This window comes from Choloepus didactylus, chromosome 5, assembly GCF_015220235.1.
Source record: "Choloepus didactylus isolate mChoDid1 chromosome 5, mChoDid1.pri, whole genome shotgun sequence".
NCBI lineage: Eukaryota > Metazoa > Chordata > Mammalia > Pilosa > Megalonychidae > Choloepus > Choloepus didactylus.
In genome coordinates, this window is record NC_051311.1 from 162,496,705 (window position 1) to 162,517,336 (window position 20,632).

Consider the following 20,632-nt stretch of genomic DNA (forward strand, 5'->3'; position numbering starts at 1 on the left):
TGTACAAAGGACCATTCTGTATTATTTCTTGTAACTGCATGTATATCTATAACTATCTCAGTAAAAATTCACTTAAAATATGTAGCAAAGACATAAGGCTACAGAAAGGTTGCAAAGAAGGGAAAAGACATGGGATACAATAATTTCCCACAAGATCTCTGGGTACATATAATAATATTAGAAAAGGATATATTGAGACAAAAAATCATCATTAGATATAAAGAGGAAATTCCTAAAAATGATAATACTTTCAATTTGCTTGGAGGATATAATAATTCTACATTTGTATGCACCTCAAAATATATACTGCAAAGTTTATATAAAGAAAGCAATGAAAGAAATACAAGGAGATGTAGACAATTCCACATCCATGTTGGAAGATATAAACACCCATCTCTTGTTAACTCTTATAAATAACAGTCAAAAAGCAGTAATGGGAAGGAGAACCTAAGATGGCGGCTAGGTGAGACAGGGCAAAAAAACTCCTCCGTGAAAAATACTAGATAAAAGTATTTTTATCTGACCCAGAACACCAGTTCCAGTGACGCACCAGCCGGACAAGTTCTGCTAAATCTACAGGGACTGTGCATTTGGTGAAACCGGGAGTCTGCGTTCTGGAACTGGTGAGAGAGCTGGCGAAAGTCTGGCAGCCATGCTGCAGCATGGGGAAACCATGGGTTGGCGTTTTGAGATGGACTAGTTCTTTAAAAAAAAAAAAAAAAAAACCAGGAGCAGCTGCGGATACGGCAGCGAGAACTGCGCAGTGAAGTGCGGCAGGAACGGGCTTTGTGAACGCCTCAATATCTGGCGTGGAATATAGCCCTTCCCACACCTGCTGCTAATTGTCTCGGAGCCAGGAGGGCAGAGGGGAGACAAAAGAAGAAAGAAACTGCATCCCTTGCAGCTGTCTTCCCGGCGGGCTGGGGACACTCCTGCCTGGGGCCAGAGGCACAGCCCAGAGCCGCGCCAAGAAACCCAGTATGATGGGGAGTGTTTCCCACAGCACCGTGCACACACCACACTATCGGCCATGGTCAGTGGCTTTTAGTGCACCCATGGCTAATTGTCCCAGAGCTGGGAAGGCAGAGCTATGCGAAAAGGGGGAAATTAACATGCCCCATTCAGCCATCTTTACAGCAGGCTGGGAATGCCCCTGCATGGCCCAGCAGCCCAGGGATTCCCTGGAGGCTGGCGCATACTTCTGACATGGCACAGCCTTCCCTCAGCAGAGGTCCTGGAAGAGCATGGCTGAGATGAGGGACCCACACGGAAATCCCAGGGACCCTACACCAATACCAAGGACTTGTGGGTCAGTGGCAGAGACAATCTGTGGCAAGACTGAAATGAAGGCTTAGACTCTTGCAACAGCCTTAAATCTCTGGGAACATCTGGGAGGTTTGATTATTAAAGCTGCCCTGCCTCCCTAACCGCTCACACGCCCCTCATTCAGGGTGGATAGCACCAACAACACACTCAAACTTGGTGCACTAATTGAACCTGACAAGAATCAGACCTCCACACACTACAAAGGCAAAGTTGGGGAGAACTGACTTGAGGGGAATAGGTGACTCATGGACGCCATCTGCTGGTTAATTACAGAAAGTGCATGCCACCAAGCTGTAGATCTGACAAATTTGAGATTGGTGTTTTTCATGTTCTGAAAGAACCCTATCAAGTAAAGCAAGTGCTAAGAGGCCAAAAACAAAGGAAAAATTTAAAGCATATGATAAAACCAGATGATCTGGAGAACCCAAACCCAAACACTCAAATCAAAAGATCAGAGGAGACACAGTACTTGGGACAATTAATCAAAGAGCTAAAGACAAACAATGAGAGCATGGCACAGGATGTAAAGGACAGGAAGAAGACCCCAGAAGAGTATAAAGAAGAACTTCCAAGAGTAAATAAAAAAATAGACGATCTTATGGAAATAAAAGAAACTGTTGACCAAATTAAAAAGATTCTAGATATTCATAGTACAAGACTAGAGGAAGCTGAACAATGACTCAGCAACCTCAAGAACCACAGAACAGAAAATGAAAGAACAAAAGAAAGGATGGGGAAAAAAATCGATAAAATTGAAATGGATCTCAGGGATACGATAGATAAAATAAGACATCCAAATTTAAGACTCATTGGTGTCCCAGAAGGGGAAGAGAAGGGTAAAGGTCTAGAAAGAGTATTCAAAGAAATTGTTGGGGAAAACATCCCAAACCTTCTACACAATAAAAATACACAAAGCATAAATGCCCAACGAACTCCAAATAGAATAAATCCAGATAAACCCACCCCAAGACATATTCTGATCAGACTGTCAAATACTGAAGAGAAGGAGCAAGTTCTGAAAGCAGCAAGAGAAAAGCAATTCTCCACATACAAAGGAAACAACATAAGACTAAGTAGTGACTACTCAGTGGCCACCATGGAGGTGAGAAGGCAGTGGTGTGACATATTTAAAATTCTGAGAGAGAAAAATTTCCAACCAAGAATACTTTATCCAGCAAAACTCTCCTTTAAATTTGAAGGAGAGCTTAAATTTTTCACAGACAAACAAATGCTGAGAGATTTTGCCAATAAAAGACCTGCCCTACTTCAGATACTAAAGGAAGCCCTACTGACAGAGAAACAAAGAAAGGAGAGAGAGAGAGAGAGAGAGAGAGAGAGAGAGAGAAATTCAACAGACATATATAGAACATTACATCCCAAATCACCAGGATACACATTCTTCTCTAGTGATCATGGATCTTTCTCCGGAATAGACCATATGCTGGGACATAAAACAAGCCTCAATAAACTTTAAAAAATTGAATTTATGCAAAGCACATTCTCTGACCACAATGGAATACAAATAGAAGTCAATAACCATCAGAGACACAGAAAATTCACAAACACCTGGAGGTTAAAAATGAGAGGGAGATGAAAACATTCCCAGATAATTGAAAGCTGAGGGACTTCATCATCAGTAGATCAGTCTTATAAGAAATGCTAAAGGGAATTGTGCAGGCTGAAAGGAAGGGACACTAAACAATTGACTGAAACCACATGAAGAAATAAAGATTTCCAGTAAATATCACATGGGAAACATAAATACCAATACTATTGTATTTTTGATTTGTAACTCCACTATTTACTTCCTATAGGATCTAAAATACATAAACTGTAATGATAAATCAGTAGTTTTGGACTCAATGTACAATATGCAATTTTTGACAAGAACTACATAAAGGTGGGGGAATGGAGGAGTATAGGAACATAGTTTATGTGTCCTATTGAAGTTAAGCTGGTATCAAAGAGAAATAAGATTGTTATACATTTAAGATGTTAAATTTAAGCCCCATGATAAACACAAAGAAAGTATCAGAGAATGTGACCATGGAGATGAAAAGTAGAGTGTGGGTTATGAGAAGTGGGTGAAGGGGCAATGGGGAATTAAGAAATGAGTGTAGGGTTTCTGTTTGGGGTGAAGGGAAATTTCTGGTAATGGATGGTGGGAAGGTGATAGCATTGCAACATTCTAAATGTCATTAATCTCACTAATGGAATGCTAGGGAGGGGTTGGAATGGGAAGATTTAGGCTATATACATATGTTTCCACAATTGGAAAAAAAAAAAAAGACAGTCTAAATAGATAATGACAATTAAATGCCAAGGATGATCCTGGATGGGATCTGAAGATGGAGGAGAGGAGGCTCAAAGGGACACAATTGGGACATAAGGAAAAAAAAAAAACAGGAAATATAGAACGTAAGCTTTGTATCAATGTTGAATTTCTTGAACTTCTTAGCTGCGCTTAATGGGATTGCATAAAAGAATGTTCTTGTTCATGGGAATTGTATACGTGAATTATATTGTTTGTTCAAGGATGTGTGCAGCTAGATCTCATATGTTCAGAGGACAGAGCAATAGATGATGGATGATAGGGAGGGAGGGAAAGAAAGAAATGGTGGTGTGACAGGATGTTAAAGTTGGTGGATCGGGGTATTGGGTGAGGGGGGTCAGGGTATGCTGGAGTTCTGTGTATGGGGTTTGTATTGTTTTTGCAACTGTTCCTGTAAGTCTGAATTTATTTCAAAATGAAATTTTTAAAAAAAGCAGTAATGTCATAGCAGAAATGAATAAATAATTAAGAATCTTCACCTATTGGACATGTATAGCATGAGGCACCCATAACCGCAAATGCACATTTTATCCAGCAAAGTGAAACATTTTCACAATTGGCCTAATGCTAGACCATCAAGCAATTTTCAATAGACTTCAAAGGATTAAATCATACAAATGGTGTTCTCTGGCAATAATGCAATTAAGCTGTGAATTCATAAAATGCCTATATACATTTAGAAATTAAGGAGCACACTTCCAAATAACACATAAGTCAAAGAAGAAGAAACAAAAATAGAAAGGAGAGGGAAAGGATTTAAACTAAATAGGTTGCTGATGCCCAGGTTGCCCCTTCTCAATCGCGGGATTGCAGAGCTGCGCTTGGCCTGTGAGGTCTCAGATAGAGCATGCAAATCGGGGGCACACTGTCCTTTGCCTTCCTCCCTCTGCAGGGAGGAGCCGCCTCAACAGGATCGAAGGTCAGTGGGGTGGGCGGCTGGGTCACAGGGAATGTCCTTCCCGGGGTGGAGTCTCAAGGCTCATCCTGAGTCTGACTGAGCCGAGTTCTGCTTATCCGGTGCATTTGCGTCTCTGCTGAACTCTCTTGTGGAGTGAAAGGGAATTTGGGAGCGCCAGGGGTATCCCCGGGTTCTCTCTTAGCTGTCACTTGGCAATGTTTTTACTTCAAGGAGTTGAGTCTCTACAGAGTTTTGAATCCAGACCTTAAGAATGATTCGCGAAGCAGGAATGGGTGACAGTGTCATCACAGGCATTTTATTGACAATGGATACTTGTGATGCATGAGAATTGACTCCTAGACAAAGTGCATCCTCAAGTCCTAAAGATTACTTTACAGATGCCACCCCACTGCAGAAACAGTTAGAATCAGTCAGGAAGCAGACTTCATTTGTCCCGACTCCACCTCGAAAGAAAATTCTTCAGTGTTCACAATTGCAGGAAGATATCAATACTCAAAAGGTTGCATTCCTTCTGCATAAATAATGGACTTGATATAGTTTAACCCCCTTATATAGATTCTTCTATACCAATCTCAAAGAGTGTTCTAGACTTCTGATTGCATTTATTACTGCTGAAAAGCAAAAAAGATTTGCTGTGGAAATGGTAGAAGACTTCAACATCAAAGTGATTTTCTCTACCCTCCTAGGAATGAAAAGAACACAAAGGGACCCTGAAGCATTTCTTGTCCAGATTCTGTCAAAATCTCAATTGCCATCTGAGAACACAGAAGGTAAACTGTGACAGACTGGTTGGTTCTGCTGTATATTTGGAGACAGTCTTCTGGTGACTGCTTCAGAAGATTTCACCTGTCTTCCCTTATTCCTTGCAAATGGAACTGAGTCTAATACAGCCATAATTGGAACCTGGTTTCAGAAAACTTCTGACTGCTATTTCAATCCATTAGCAATCGATGCGTTTAATCTTACCTGGATGGATGCTATGTGGACTGCATGCAAAATGGACCGTTACATGGCTACTACTGAACTTCTTTGGTCTGTACCCTGTAGTCCTCAAAGTCTGGACATTTCCTATGCCATACATCCAGAGGATGCAAAAGCTTTGTGGGACAGTGTCCACAACACACCCAGGGAGGTTACCCAAGAGGAAGTTGACTTATCCATGGACTGCCTTTATTCACATTTCCATAGACATTTCAAAATTCATTTATCAGCCACAAGATTAATTCATGTTTCAACATCTGTAGATTCAGCCCTTACTGATGGAAAAATAACAATTCTTTGTCATAAATACCTTATTGGAGTGTTGGCATATTTGACAAAACTGGCAGTTTTTCAAATTGAGTGAGGCCTTGTGTGGACTATTAAGTTATGGATTGTATACCTTTTTCTCATTGTCTGCTTGCTATGCTGAGAGAGATTGCAGGAAAAATGGGCATCTATCTCTATGTGTTTTCCTCACAGTGTCTTTGGGTGGCCCAGATGGAAGCCAAGAAGGATTCAGAAGAATAGAGAAGGTGGTAATGGATAAGCTATTGCCAGGTGTCGAGATGATCTACAATGCTGGCCTCTTGAAAATGTTGTGTTGTTAATCTGTCGGTCTTTTTTTTTTTTTTTTTTTAACTATATAATGTTTATTATTCCAACTAGGGATTCAAATGAGATATTTCTAATATGGAGTATTCTGATTTGGATCTTTAAAACCTGTAAACCATTTTGGGCCTTTTAGTCTTGCATTCAGAGAGAACCTCTGTCTTCTAAAGACATTTTCTTAGCAATATTTTGCTGTAGAGAACTGCCAATCAAAATCCCCTCCAAAGAAAACTTAAGATTAGTATACAATTTTTTAGCCACTAACCTGCTTCTGTTTTTTAATACTGTTCAATTCTTATTGCAATGTTAAATTAAGTATTCCCTTTTTAAATGAAAAAAAAAGATAGAAAGGAGAAATACTTTGAGTCAACTGATTTATTAAATACTGCATAACACAATTTGAAAGAAGGATTTAAAGCTGCATGTACAGAAAATACATAAACTTAGAAAAGAGCAGATGGAAGGCTAAAAATTATATAGAAATTAAGAAAGAATGTTAAAACTACCTATGGAAAGGAAAGAATGAAGAATAATACACGTAAGGATAGAAAGTTTTGAAATAAAAAACTAAAATAAAAAGCGTGGCACTGGCATAAAAATAGACAAATAGAAAAAACTAACAGAATTGCAAGTCTAGAAATAGACCCACGCATGTATAACCAATTCATTTTCAACAAGGGTGGTACTGAGTACGTGCAGTGGGGAAAGAATAACCTCTTCAATAAATGTTGCTGGGAAACCTGGATATCCACATGCAAAATAATAAATTTACAACCCTACCTCACAACATATACAAAAATCAACTCAAAATGGATCACGGACCTAAATATAAGAGCTAAAACTATAAAACTCTTAGAGCATAAAATAGCGGGGAGTCTTCATAACCTGGGATTTGGCAACAGATTCTTGGAGATGGCAACAAAAGCACAAGCAACACAAGAAACAATAGACTAATTGATTTCATCAAAATTAAAAACTTCTGCGCATTGAAGGATATTATCAATAAAGTGAAAAGACAACCTACAGATCAGGAGAAAACAGTTGCAAGACATATCAGATAAGGGCTTAATATCAGGAATACAAAAAGCTTTACAACGCAACAACAAAAAGATAAATGGCCTAATTTAAAAATAAGCAAAATACTTGAATAGATATTTCTCCAAAGGACACATACAATGGACCAATAAGTATATGGAAAAATGCACAACATCATTAGCCATAAAGGAAACATAAATTGAAATCATAATGAGATACCACTTCACACCACAAGTATGGCTGTTATTTAAAAATCAGAAAATAACGCGTGGTGGAGAGGTTGTGGACAACTTGAAACTCCAGTGCATTATTGCTGGGACTGTAAAATGGCACAGCCACTGTGGAAAGCAGTGTGGCAGTTCCCCTAAAAGTTAATTATAGAATTACCATATGACCCAACAATTCCACTTCTAGGTATATATCCCAAGAAAGTGAAAACAGGGTCTCAAACAGATACTTCATGTTAATGTTCATAGCAACAATATTTGCAATAGCCGAAAGGTGGAAACAACACAAGTGTCCATCAGCAAATGAAGGGATAAACACAATGTGATGTATGCACACAATGGAATATTATTTGGACTGATTGGATCTTTTTTTTTTGTGGTTTTGTTTTTCATTTTTTGTTTTTGTTTTTGTTTTTTCCTGGCTCTCACACATGGTGACATTTTTATGTGTTTTTATAAGAAGTCTTTGAAATGTGGGGTGGGTGGAAGCTGTCTTCCAACAGAGTGGTCTTGTTTCTTCCAGTTGCCTACGGACTACTCATTAGGGGAAAGTTAAAATAAAATTTTCACACAGCATGAATTGAGATAGACAACATATCTTCATAATGTCTCACGCATGTATATGAACTTTCAGAAGATTTTTTTATATCTGACTCCAGACCAACAGGTGCTTATACTGCCCCCTTCTTTACACTGGCTTACTTCTTATTCATTCTTCCAATAAAGGAAAGTGTAATTGTCCAAAATTCATATGCATACAGCAGTCTTCTCAAAAATGCCTCAAACCTGGGTGGTCTATGAACTCTCATTCCTTTTCTTTGAATCCCATGCATCCCTCAAGACAGAAGGTGAAAGTCGTGGTGATTCACCAGACACTGTCCAGTTGGAAGCTAGCAGCAGGGCTCACTTAAATTTCAATTGTCCTCTTCCCTTTCCTTCAGTCTTTTTCATACTCTTCCTTTCACACCAGTTCAGCATTCATTTAAAACATTTATTTTCATGTATGTTTACATTTTATCTAACATTTGAATGGTTTTAGTGGGGATGTTTTAAAAGTATCTTATTTGTCTTATTGCCTTGGCTAGAACTTTCTGAGCAATAGTAAAAAGTATCGGTAATTGCAGTTATCCCTGTCTTTTCTTGGACTAATGGAAATGCTTTTATTATTTCTTCAAAATGCACAGGAAACACTTGGTTTGGCCAAAGAGAAAGAATGAATTCCTTTTTGTTCACTTTCATTAAGCCAGGAGGCAATTTTCAATTCTGGTTCAATTACTTAGAAGAAGTTTTCAAAATACTGTTTTGATCAAAGAGTAGAGTGAGGCAGTGGTGGTCCAAGGATTTCATTGGAAGTCAGGAGACCCACATGTAAGTTCTGACCCAGTTGCATAGCACCTCTGTAAACTTAGGTGCTTTTGTTTTATTGCTTCTTTTCTGGTCCTTTGTTTCTGTATATGCAAATAAAGATAAAATCCAGAACAAAGAGCAAAGAGTAAATGATGCTATATGCAGATAATTTTTTTCAATGGCAAAGTGCTATTTGAAGAAACAGTGGAATGTACTTTCTGAATGACACACCCTACAGAATAATAACATTATCACATGGACAGGTTCAAAAACGTCACCATTGGACTTACACTCCTGTCTACTAAAATAAACATGTAAGACATAAATATTTGACTCTGTTCATATTTTTAAATGATGACAAATGAATTAAAATATACTTGTAAAGTTTCTTGGTAACGCAAACTCAAAGAAGCCTATTTTATACACGAAGAAGTAGCCAGCATTTCTTAAAGAGTCACAAATATTGCTACATTTTAGACATAGCATTTTAGATGTACATTTTAAATATTACTGTTTAACAAAGCAAACAGTAAAGCCTACAAATGAAACCCTGTTCAAACATGCAAAAATGGAGTCTGGCCTCTCTTTCCAAAAGAGGACAGATGGACCTGAGCTGCTGGGGGACTATTGGGGTACACTTGCACATGTGTGTGGATACATGGATGCTTATGTATACCATTTTAGTATTCTTGTTTTCTGTTTATTCTCTCTGCTTTGGGTTCCCTGTGTTCTTTTTCCTGTCTCTTTTCTGTGGCTTCCTTGAACATTTTCTAGACATTTTGATTTATCTACACTGTTTGTAAATGCATAACTTTGTATAGGTTTTTAATAGTTGCCCTAGGTATTATATTATATATCCATGATTTATTACAGTTTATAGTCTACTGGTATCATCATTTTATGGTTTGAGTGAATTGTAAAGTCCTTAACTCCCTTTCATCCCTGTACCCCCAGCTGTATATATATATATATATATATATATATATATATATATATACAGTATTTATATATATATACATAGTATTTAAGATATATATATATATATCTTAAATACTATGTATCTTAAATATTTTCTCTATATACATTAAGTACCACATCAGCCAGTGTTATAACTTTTGCTTCAGCTGTCAAACATAATTTAAGAAACTCAAGAATAGAAGGAAATGTATTTCGTTTATCGGTGTTCTAACTCATTCCATTGTTCTTTCTTCTTTCCTAATGTTCCAAGCTTCTTTATTTTATGATTTATGATTTCCTTTATGTTTATCTTTCAACCATTCTTTTACATAGGTCTTCTGGCAACAAATTCTCCGTCATCAGATAATTTACTGATAGTTCTTTTATTCCTGAAGGATATTTTTCCTGGATATAGTGTCCTTGATTGAAAGTTCTTTTCCTTCAGCACTTGAAAAATGTAGAGTCACTTCCTTCTGGTGTCCACGCTTTCTAATGAGAAATTATTGTCATTCAAATAGTTTTCTCATTATAGATAAGGTGTTATTTTTCTGTCACTTATGATTTTTTCTTTGCCTTTAGTTATCAGAACTTTTAATATTATATGTCCTGGTAAGGATTCCTTTGAGTTTTTCTTGGAGTTTGGTCCAAAATAAAAGATATCACTTCATAAATTCAAGAATCCTGGGAAATCATTGGGGAATAAAAGAAATTCACACATAGGCAAATTGTGTTGACCATACTGAAAACAAAGAAAAATCTTTGCAAAAAGAAAAGTCTTAAATGCAGCTCTAAAAACAAAAGAAAAATTACTATTAAAAGAGTAAAAGTGATACTGACAGGTGACATTTCAACAAAGGAAATCAGGTAATGGGACTGATAGCTTTAAGATGCTGAAAGAAAATAATGACATCATAGAAGTCTGTACTCAGAAAAATATTTTAAAAAGATAATTGACGTAGAAACACTTTTAGACAAAGAAAAATGAGACTTGGTCACACAGAATCTCACCAAAGAAATTATTAAATATCTATTTTAGGAATAAGAAAAAAGGATCTCAAATGAAGGTCAGAAGAAAGACTGAAAAACAGAGATAAGGATCAGTAGAGAACAGCAAATCCATGTTGCAATAAAGATGCTGAAGTTCATTTAGAGGCTGTTTCACTCACACTGCCTTGCACTGTGCATATTTTCATCTTTTTTTAACTTTTTATTTTGAGGCAATTGTAGATAAGTAGAACATAATAGTACAAAAATAGATCCACACATATGTATAATTGATTTTTTCTAAAGACGCGAAAGATATTTAATAGTCTTTTCAGGAAAGGGCACTAGAACAATTGGATATTCAAATTAAAAAGTGATCTTAGATTCCTCTTTTGTACCACACACAAAATAGATCATAGACCTAAATAATAGGCTTAAAACTGTGAAATTTCTAGAAGAAAACACAGGAAAAATTTTTGTAAGCATGAGTTAGGGAAAGATTGTTTAGATATGACACCATTGGCATGATCCATTAAAGAATAAATTAATTAATTGGTCTTCATTTAAATTAAAAACTTCTGATCTTCAAAAGACCCTATTAAGAAAATGAAAAAGCAAGCCACAGATCAGGACAAAATATTTTCAAAGCATATATCTGATAAAAGATGTGACTCCAGAATATAAAAAGAGCCCTCAGAATTTGTTAACAGACAGACAACCCAATTTTTAAAAATTGGCAAAGGATTTGACAGGCATGTCACCATAGAAAATATATGCATGGCACATAAGCTTATAATAAAATACTTAATATCAGTGATCATTACAGAAATGCAAATTAAAACCACTATGAGAAATGCAAATTAGAAAAACTACTACTCACCAACAGAAGTGGGTAAGATTTAAAAGGATGTGGAGAATCTCTAACTCTCATACATTGATGGTGGAAATGTAAAATGGTACCACCACTCAGGAAAATAGATTGACAGTTTTCTTTAAAAAGTCAAAGAAACACCTACCATATGATCTTCCTATGTTTTACTCAAGAATAAAGCAAGCATATGTCCATACAAAATTTGCCGATGGGTGATCATAGCAGCTTTGTTTGTAACCTATAAGCTTTATTTGTAACCTAGAAACAACCCAAATATCTACTGACACATGAATGAATTCTAATATTGACTCATGCCACAACATGTATGAATCTCCAAATAATTATGTTGAGTGAAATAAACCTGTGAAAAAAGAGCACATGCTGTAGGATTCCACTTACATACAGTTCTAGAAAATGAAAACTAATCTATATTGACAGAAATGAGATTAGTGGTTATTCAGAAACAGGTTTGGGAAGAGCTGGGTTGAAGAGAGAGCTTACAACTGAGTATGAAGTGGTTGGTAGATTTTGATCTTGATAGATATGTACATTAACTAGATTGTAGTGATAGTTTCACACATGTATAAATATGTCGAGGCTTATCAAATTATATACTTCAAATATGTTCAGTTTCTTGTTTGTCAATTATACTTTAATGAAGCTGTTAAAGAAACAAAAAAAGATGCTTTTTGTACTTTAATGATAGCAAAAACATGGACACCTACAAATATAGAGTTAAGTTTGAGAGAAGTTGAAAATTAATTTTAGTACAATACAACCACTATTTTAAAACACTAGGCCATAGTTCTATTGTTAAGGGAGTGAATAAACTTTCTTCTGCTTTCTTTTCTGGTGCTATAGATATAAACCATCCTGAAAACCAGAAAATAATCTAAATGTTTTTAATACAAAGTGGTCAGGTCATTTGGAAAGTTTCCAACTTTTTCTTTATTTTTGTTTATAGGTATAAACAAAACATTTTTTTTGAAAGTCTGTGTTTGTATTTATAATCTTGGTAAGAGCATTCACTGACCATTTTTTATCTATTTTTAATTTTATTTTAGAGTCATTGTGGATTTGTGTTTTAAATTATCCTTGGCGCTTGAATTCCAAGAAATGGCTTGGCCACTTTATTGAAACACCCTTCTTAAACTTCCCAAAAAAGAGAAAACTGTCATTGCATTGACTCCAAAGCCATATATTTATCATGTTTTAAATTTCCATTGTAAAATTATTAACATACACAGTAGTAAAGAAAATAGTGTTTTCCATTTGTCCATTCTCAGCTTCAGCATTTATCAGCATTTCACTAATCTTGTCAACACTTACCTATCTTTTCCTTTTCATTTGTATATTCATTTTTTGTTTACTTATAGATTTTTCTTTTAATGTAAAATTTACTAAACTCAAATATACAAATCTTAAATGTATATTCATAGGTTTGGACAAATACATATACCAGTTTAATCAAAAACTCTATCAAGATATAGAATGTTCTCACCCTAGAAAGTGCCCTCTCTCTCTTCTCAGTCAAGCACTGCCCTCATCATGAGTTATTTTTATTTGTTCTAGAATTTCAGATAAATTCATACATGCTATCTGGACTCTCGTTTTTTTGTTTTTTTGTTTTTTGTTTTTTTTTTTTTGCGTCTTCTGCTCAGTACAATGTTTCCAAGATTCATTCACGTTGTTGCATGATCATTCCTTTCTTTGTGGAGTTGTAGTCTGTTGAATGAATAACTGTTTAATGCACTGTCTTCAAGGAAACATTTAGAATTAAGGTATAGTGTTTTAAAGAACGTACATACAGAACAATCCATCTAGAACAGATATATCAGGAACAGGCTGTACATAGTTGAAATCTTTGGCTTTGTTCACATTAAAGTGTAATAAAATTGAAACCAAGACCCAAGAGAAATTACACACTATTAACATCATCTTCCTTTTTACCACTTTGGTTTTATTTAAAGACTTAAAGGTTGATTGTTTCTGAGTGAAGTCATCACTCTCTTGTATTATTTATATTTTTTTCATCTTGTGCTGAGCTTTCAATGATAAAAATCAACTTATTCAAGAGGAAGTGTAATTTAGAAGGGTTCCAGCATGACGTTAAACAAGGGAGTAGGCAGAGCCCATGATGAACCAGAAATTGGGCTCTCCTTAAAGGAACCCACATTGACAAGGTTGGCAACACTGCCAGCCATGCTAGAAAAATGAGGCTGCCAACTGCCAATCTTTCTTGAAGCAGAGGCACACATTGGATATTTTTGAGGGGTGAGGTTAGCTCTTCAAGGCTGATTTAGGGTTTCTATGGATGGATCTGCTATACTGTAAATTTCCTTGAGGCCTCTCATTATTTTGAATATTGTTATTCCAGCTAATTGCTATTTTCCTGAAAATTTTCATCCCTGGCCTCTTTTTTATGGATTTCCTTGGAAGCCTATTCTTATAGCTGCCTGCTTGAGAACTGCTCCGTTTGCCATTTTCCTGAGAACACTATCCTTACTGTGAGTATATTAAGGAAGTCTGTCTTATTGTCCTAGGGTTGCAGCAGCAAAGCACCATAAATGGGTGGCTAAAACAGCAGAAATCTACTGTCTTATAGTTCTGGAGACCAGAAGTCCCAAATCAACATGCTTGCAGGGCCATGCTTCCTCAGAAAACTGTAGGAGACAACCTTACTCTCCCCTTCAAGCTTAGGGTGTTTTTCGACAATCGTTGGTTTTCCTTGACTTTCCATTGCTGCTCTTTGATCTCTATCTCAGTGTCTGTATGGTGTTCTCCATGAATCTACCTAATTTTTAATTTTCCATCATATTTATTATTTTAATTAAAGCTACACATGTAAATCTTAGTGAAATTATACCTTTGGACTTAGGGTCAATCAAACTAAGAAAGCTAATTTGATATTTGAAGTCTTTATTAAACTTTGTTGTTATAAAATCTTAATAGGCTTATTTTATTTATTTAGGTTATTAATTTGAGAACTTTCTTCTTTTTTAATGTGGGCATTCATAGCTAAAAATTTCCCTCTGACCATTCCTTTTGCAACATCCTGTAAGTTTTGGTATGTTGTGGCTTTGTTTTCATTTATTTGTAAATATTTTCTAATTTCCCTTCTATTTTAACCCATTGTTTGTTTAAGAGTGTGTTAATTTCCATGTATTTGTAAATTTTCTAGTTTTCCTTCTGTTTTTTATTTCTAGTTTCATTCTATTGCTGTCAGAGAAGTTGCTTTTTATGATTTCAATATTTTAAAATTTATTTAGACTTCTCTTGTACCTTAACATATGGTCTACCTTACAGAATGATCCATGTGTACTTGAAATAATGTGTATAACACCATTTTTGGGTGAAGTGTTCTATGTATATCAATTAGATCTAGTTGACTTATAGTGTAGTTGAGGTCCTCTCTTTCCTACTGATCTTCTTTTTTGATTGTTGAAAGTGATGTATTGAAATATCCAACTATTATGTTAGAATTGTTTATTTCACCTTTCAATTCAGTCACTATTTGCTTCATATATTTTCACTCTTTGCTGCTATAAGTGTTTATAATTGTTAAATCTTCTTGCAGAATTGGCCCTTTTGTCAATATATAATGTCCTTCTTTGTCTCTTTTTTGTTTTTGATTTACTGTCCATTTTGGCTGATATTAATATAGCCATGCTCACTCTCTTTTGATTATTATTTGCCTGAACTATTTTTTCCACACTTTCACTTTTAACCTATTTGTTTCTATGGATTTAAGATGGGTCTCTAGTAAATAGCATATAGTTGGATGATGTTTCTTTAATGATTCTGCCAATCTCTTCCTTTTTATTGGAGAGTTTAATCCATTTATATTTAGGGACATTACTAATAAGGAAAGGTTTACTTCTGCCATTTAGCTTATTATTTTTGTAAGTCTTATACTTTTTTTTTTTTTTTTTGACCTTCCTATCTTCCGTTACTGGCTTCCTTTTGTTTAGATGGTCTTTCACAGTAAGTCATTTTGAATCACTTATCTTTCCTTTTGGGTATATATTTAGATATTTTCTTACAGTTATCATAGGGATTACATTTAGCTTACTAAATCTATCCCAATTTCTTTTTGTTGGTTCCAACTTGTCTTCAATAGCTTAAACATGCATAGTACTCATATCCCTCTATCCTTCCTTTTTATGTTTTTCATGCCACAGATTACATCTTTATGTAATGAATGCCTAGTTAACAGATTTATACTTGACTTTGTACATTTGAATTTTTAGAATCATAAAAAAATTCAAATGAAAAATGAAATAATACTGGCATATATATTTACCCACATTTTTAGTCACACCAGAGATCTTTATTTTTTCACCCAGCATCAAACTACTGTCTAGGGTTCTTTCCTTTCAACATGGAGAACTCCCTTTAGCATTTCATATAAGGAAGGTCTAACGGTAATGAACTTCCTCAGTTTCTACATGTCCACAAATGTTTTAACTTCACCCTCATTTTTGAAGAACAACATTTCCAGTTGTATTTTTCTCCGGTAACAGGTTTTTCTTTTCTTTTTTTCTTTCAGCACTTTAAATATGTCCTCCTGCTGCCTTCTTGCCTCCATGGTTTCTATGGAGAAACTGGATGTTAATCTTATTAAGGATCCCTTATATTCCTTAAATATGACATGTTGCTTTGCTCTTGCTGTTTTTAAGACTCTGAAACTTTAGAATTGGAAAGTTTGATGATAATGTCTCTCAGTGTAGATCTGTTTGGGTTCATCCCGCTTAGCATTCACTGAGCATCTTGGATTTGTATATCATATCTTTATATTTGGCCATTTATCTCTCTCTTCCCCTCCTAAGTCTTCTGTGATGTGCATATTGACATGGTTGATGTTGTTTCACCAGTTCCTCAGGATATGTCCATTTTTTTCATCCTTTTTTCTTTCTGCTCCTCAACCTGGACAATTTCAAATATTTTGTCTTTGAGTTCAGGGATCCTATGCTCTGTTTTTCCCCTCTGCTCTTGACCCCTCCATTAAATTTTTCACTTCAGCTATTCTACTTTTGAGTTCCAGAATTTTCATTTGGTTCTTTGTTAAAATTATTCTCTCATTAATGAAATTCCTATTTTGTTCATGTATTGTTTTTATGATTTCCTTTATTTGCCTATGTTTTCCTTTATTAATTGATCCTATTTAGCAGAGGTTGTTCTAATATCTTTGGTTAGTAATTCCAGAAACTGCACTTCTCTGGAATATTTCCTATCAAACACTTTTTGTTTCCTGTGACTGGGCCATACCTTCCTGTCCTTTTGTATGTTTTGTAAATTATTGTTTAGAACTGGACATTCTGAGTATTATGTTGTGGTCACTCTGGAAATCTAGTTCTTCTACTCTTTGTTCCTCCAGTCCAAGAAAAAGAAGAACAAGGTGAAGGAACAAAATACAGACAGCAGCAAAAAGAAAAGAAATGCTAGTAAAATGACAAAACACCCCTCCCCCCACATACACACACCAGAAGAAAAATCAAGAAAAAAATAATAATGAAGTGCACTGTCTTTCCAACTCTCTTTTTATGTGCTGGTGGAAAGCCAATAGCTAGGCTTTCAAGGCTGAAGCCTGCACCAGCATCTCTGCTCTTCCCTCAGGGGTCTGCCAGACCCAAAAATACGAAACAGAGAGAATTTTAAAAAGTAAAATAAAGAGAAAGAGGTGTACTGTTGCTTTATGTCCCTTAGATGCTGGTGTAAGGCCAGAAGATGCTACTTCTGAGAGAAACCAAGGGTAGCGTCTGCACAGCACCCTCAGGGATCTGCCAGAATAAACAACAGAAGAAAGAGAAAGAAGAAACCCAACCAATGAAAAAGTGCACTGGGTCTTTAAGTCCTGGTAGATCTGGTGTGAGGTCAGAAGCACCTGCTGCTGATAGGGCTGAAACCAAGGCCATTGTCCATGTCATACCAGACCAGGATGCTGATGGGAGGATGGAAGCATGGATCCTCATACTAATTTCAACCCTCAGTCACAACTTTTTGATGAGGAGGTTTCCCCTGCCAGCCCTGGCCACAGTCAGCTGCTCCCAGATCTGGGCCATGATGTTGCAGCCACAGCCATTTCTATAGCTGCTGCCACAGGGATGGGCAATGGGCCCTGGTCGCTGGCTCTTGCTCTCATTTATAAAAGCTTCTTGGCAGCCTTTTGCTTCCTCTGGGACTCCTGTCACTGTCCTAAATGTCCATTTTGGTTCAGGGCTTACCTCCTAGTTAATACCAGTCTCTTTTTCCATTGCTTTCATTTTTCTAGTGGAGGGAGTGCTTTGTAAAACTTCCTACTCCACCATTTTAATTATAATCATTTTCTATTCATTTCTTTTATTTCTAGCATCTGTTTTATAGCTGATTCTAGCTCTGATGATAGCTTTTTCTCTTCAGAAGGTGCTTTTTGATTACATTTTTGTATGCTTCATAATTTTATGTTGATAGCCAGAAATATTCTGTTGGACAATAGATCCTAAGGTAAGTATTTTATTATGCTTGGAGATGAGCATGCTTTTCCTTTCACTTGTCTTCTAACATGCAGTGGGACTTTGTGTTCATCTAGGCAGTAGTTGAGCTGGGTTTGAAGTTTTTTCTTCCTGTTTTAATCTCAGAGTGCCACATGTCTCAAATTCTTCTAATAATGCCTTATGTTTAGGGTGTGGGCTAATTTGCCTGGGATGTTTTCTCAGTATCCTTGACCAGTTAGTTATGGGTCTTCCTTTTGCACCCTTTCCCAGGAAGAATCTTTCTTCTGCTGGTCTTTAAGCTTTATTCCACCACTACCTTTCACTCAATGCTTGGTAGTGTGGTGGAGAAGCTCCAACGCTCTGAAGAAGTCTAACTCTATGTCAGGCAATGTGTCTTCACAAGGTTTCCTGCCTCTCATCCAGATGTAATGCAGGACTTAGCAGTTACATCTGCACTTCTCCTAAGAGTAGAAATTTCTTTCTCTTCCCCTATTTCTCTCCCACAACAGCAATGGATTTCTACCAGTGACATCAGGCTATAGGTTTTCTTACCCTTCCCCTGCACAGTAAGTCTTTTGTTCCATAGCAGAACTAGGAAAGATGAGTCTGTGTGAGATTCAGGCAATGAGTACTGTTTCATCCCAGCCAACATCGTGGGAGAGCTTTCTTGGGATTTCTCTCCAATCTTCCCTGAAAGGGTATCCTGGGTTTCATGGAAAGCCTGTAAGAAAGTGAACCCCACCCTATGCCTTGTCACCCTCAAGGCTTCCTACTCTTATATTAGCTCATACTTGGCCCTTAGCCATCTATTAAACATTTCTAGATGAATCCTCCTACAAGCTTGTCTGAAATTCAACAGTTTCTCTCCCAGACTGACAAATGTTTAGGTTCTGTATCTATAGGAGTTGCATGTTTCTCTGGAGATCACATTAGTTGTTTGTCCTGTGACATCAGTTCTTGATGATTCATGAAAAATCATTGATTTGTCCACACACATTTGCTTGTTGTAAAGATGGGTGTTCCAATTTGCTAATGCTGCCTTTTTGCAAAACACCAGAAATGGATCAGCTTTTATAAAAGGGGTTTATTTGGCTACAAAGTCACAGTCTTCAGGCCATAAAGTATCCAAGGTAAGTCATCAATAATCGGGTACCTTCACTGCAGGATGGCCAATGGTGTCCAGAAAACCTCTGTTAGCTGGGAAGGCATGTGGATGGCATCTGCTCTGGAGTTCTGCTTTCAAAACGTCTCCCAGGATTTTCCTCTCTAGGCTGCAGCTCCTCAAAAATGTCACTCTTAGTTGCTCTTTGGGTGTTTTTCCTCTCTTGGCTTCTCCAGAGCAAAAACTGCTTTCAAAGGCCATCTCCAAAATGTCTCTGTAAGCTGCAGCTCCTCTCTCAGCTCCTGTGCATTCTTCAAAGTGTCTCTCTTGGCTGTAGCAAGCTGGCTCCTTCTGTCTGAGCTTGTGTAGTGCTCTAGTAAACTATTCAAGGCCTACGCTGAATGGGCAGGGCCACATCTCCATGGAAATTATCTAATCAGAGTTATCACCTACAGTTGGATGGGTTGTATCTCCATGGAAACACTCAATCAAAGAATTACAATCTAATCAACACCAATATGTCTGCCCACACAAGATTGCATCAAAGATAATGGCATTTTGGGGGACATAATACATTCAAACTGGCACAATGGTGTGACCCTTTTCCAGCTCTCTACATCTTAGAGCTAAAATTGAAATCTCAACTTATTTTATGAAGCGAGCATAGTCTTGATATTAAACAAAGCCTGATAACAATATTGCAAGTAGTAATAATTATTCATCAATTATTAGTGTGACTATAGATGCAAAATAAATAGGCTTATTTTGAAAGAATAATGTATCATAGATAAATTGGGCTCATTCCAGGAAAGGAAATTTGTTTAACACTCAGACATCAATAGCTATAAATTATGATATTTACAGAAAGAAGATAAACAACATAAAGTCATATTAATAGATATAGGAAAATTATTTGATATAATTTTACACCCACTAATGATCAGTTTTTTTTAGAAAAATAAGAATAGAATGGAATTTTACTTTTTATATGTGATAAAACATGTCTACAGAAATCTAGAGCAATCATCATACTAATTGATGAAATAGTAAAAGCATACTCCTGAAATTTCTGTTCATCAATGTTTACCACTTACAGAGTGTATAAAAAGTAAGCAATAGAACAGGGGAAGACATTTTCTAAACATATACCTTATAGTGGACTAGTTTCAAGAACATCTAAAGAACTCCTACAAAGCAATAACAAAAAGTCACTTTTTCAACTAGGAGCAAAATTCAAACAGGAGTTCCACAAATGATAATAACCATATGACCACTACATATACTGAAAAATATTCAATTTCAGGAGATTTCATCATGAAAATGAAAATTAAAACCACAATGTAAGACTACTACACATCCACAAGTGAGCTCAACATGAAAAAGACTGATGATTTATGTGTTGGCAGTGATTCCGAGAACATGAATTCTCCGACTTTGCTGATGATAGAGCAAAGGGGTAAAACTAATTT

At 36.2% G+C, this 20,632-nt stretch overlaps 1 pseudogene; it reads left to right on the plus strand.

Moving 5' to 3' along the window:
- The first annotated feature begins 4,881 nt into the window (after positions 1–4,881).
- On the plus strand, positions 4,882–5,922 carry LOC119535119 (annotated as a pseudogene).
- The last annotated feature ends 14,710 nt before the right edge of the window (positions 5,923–20,632 follow it).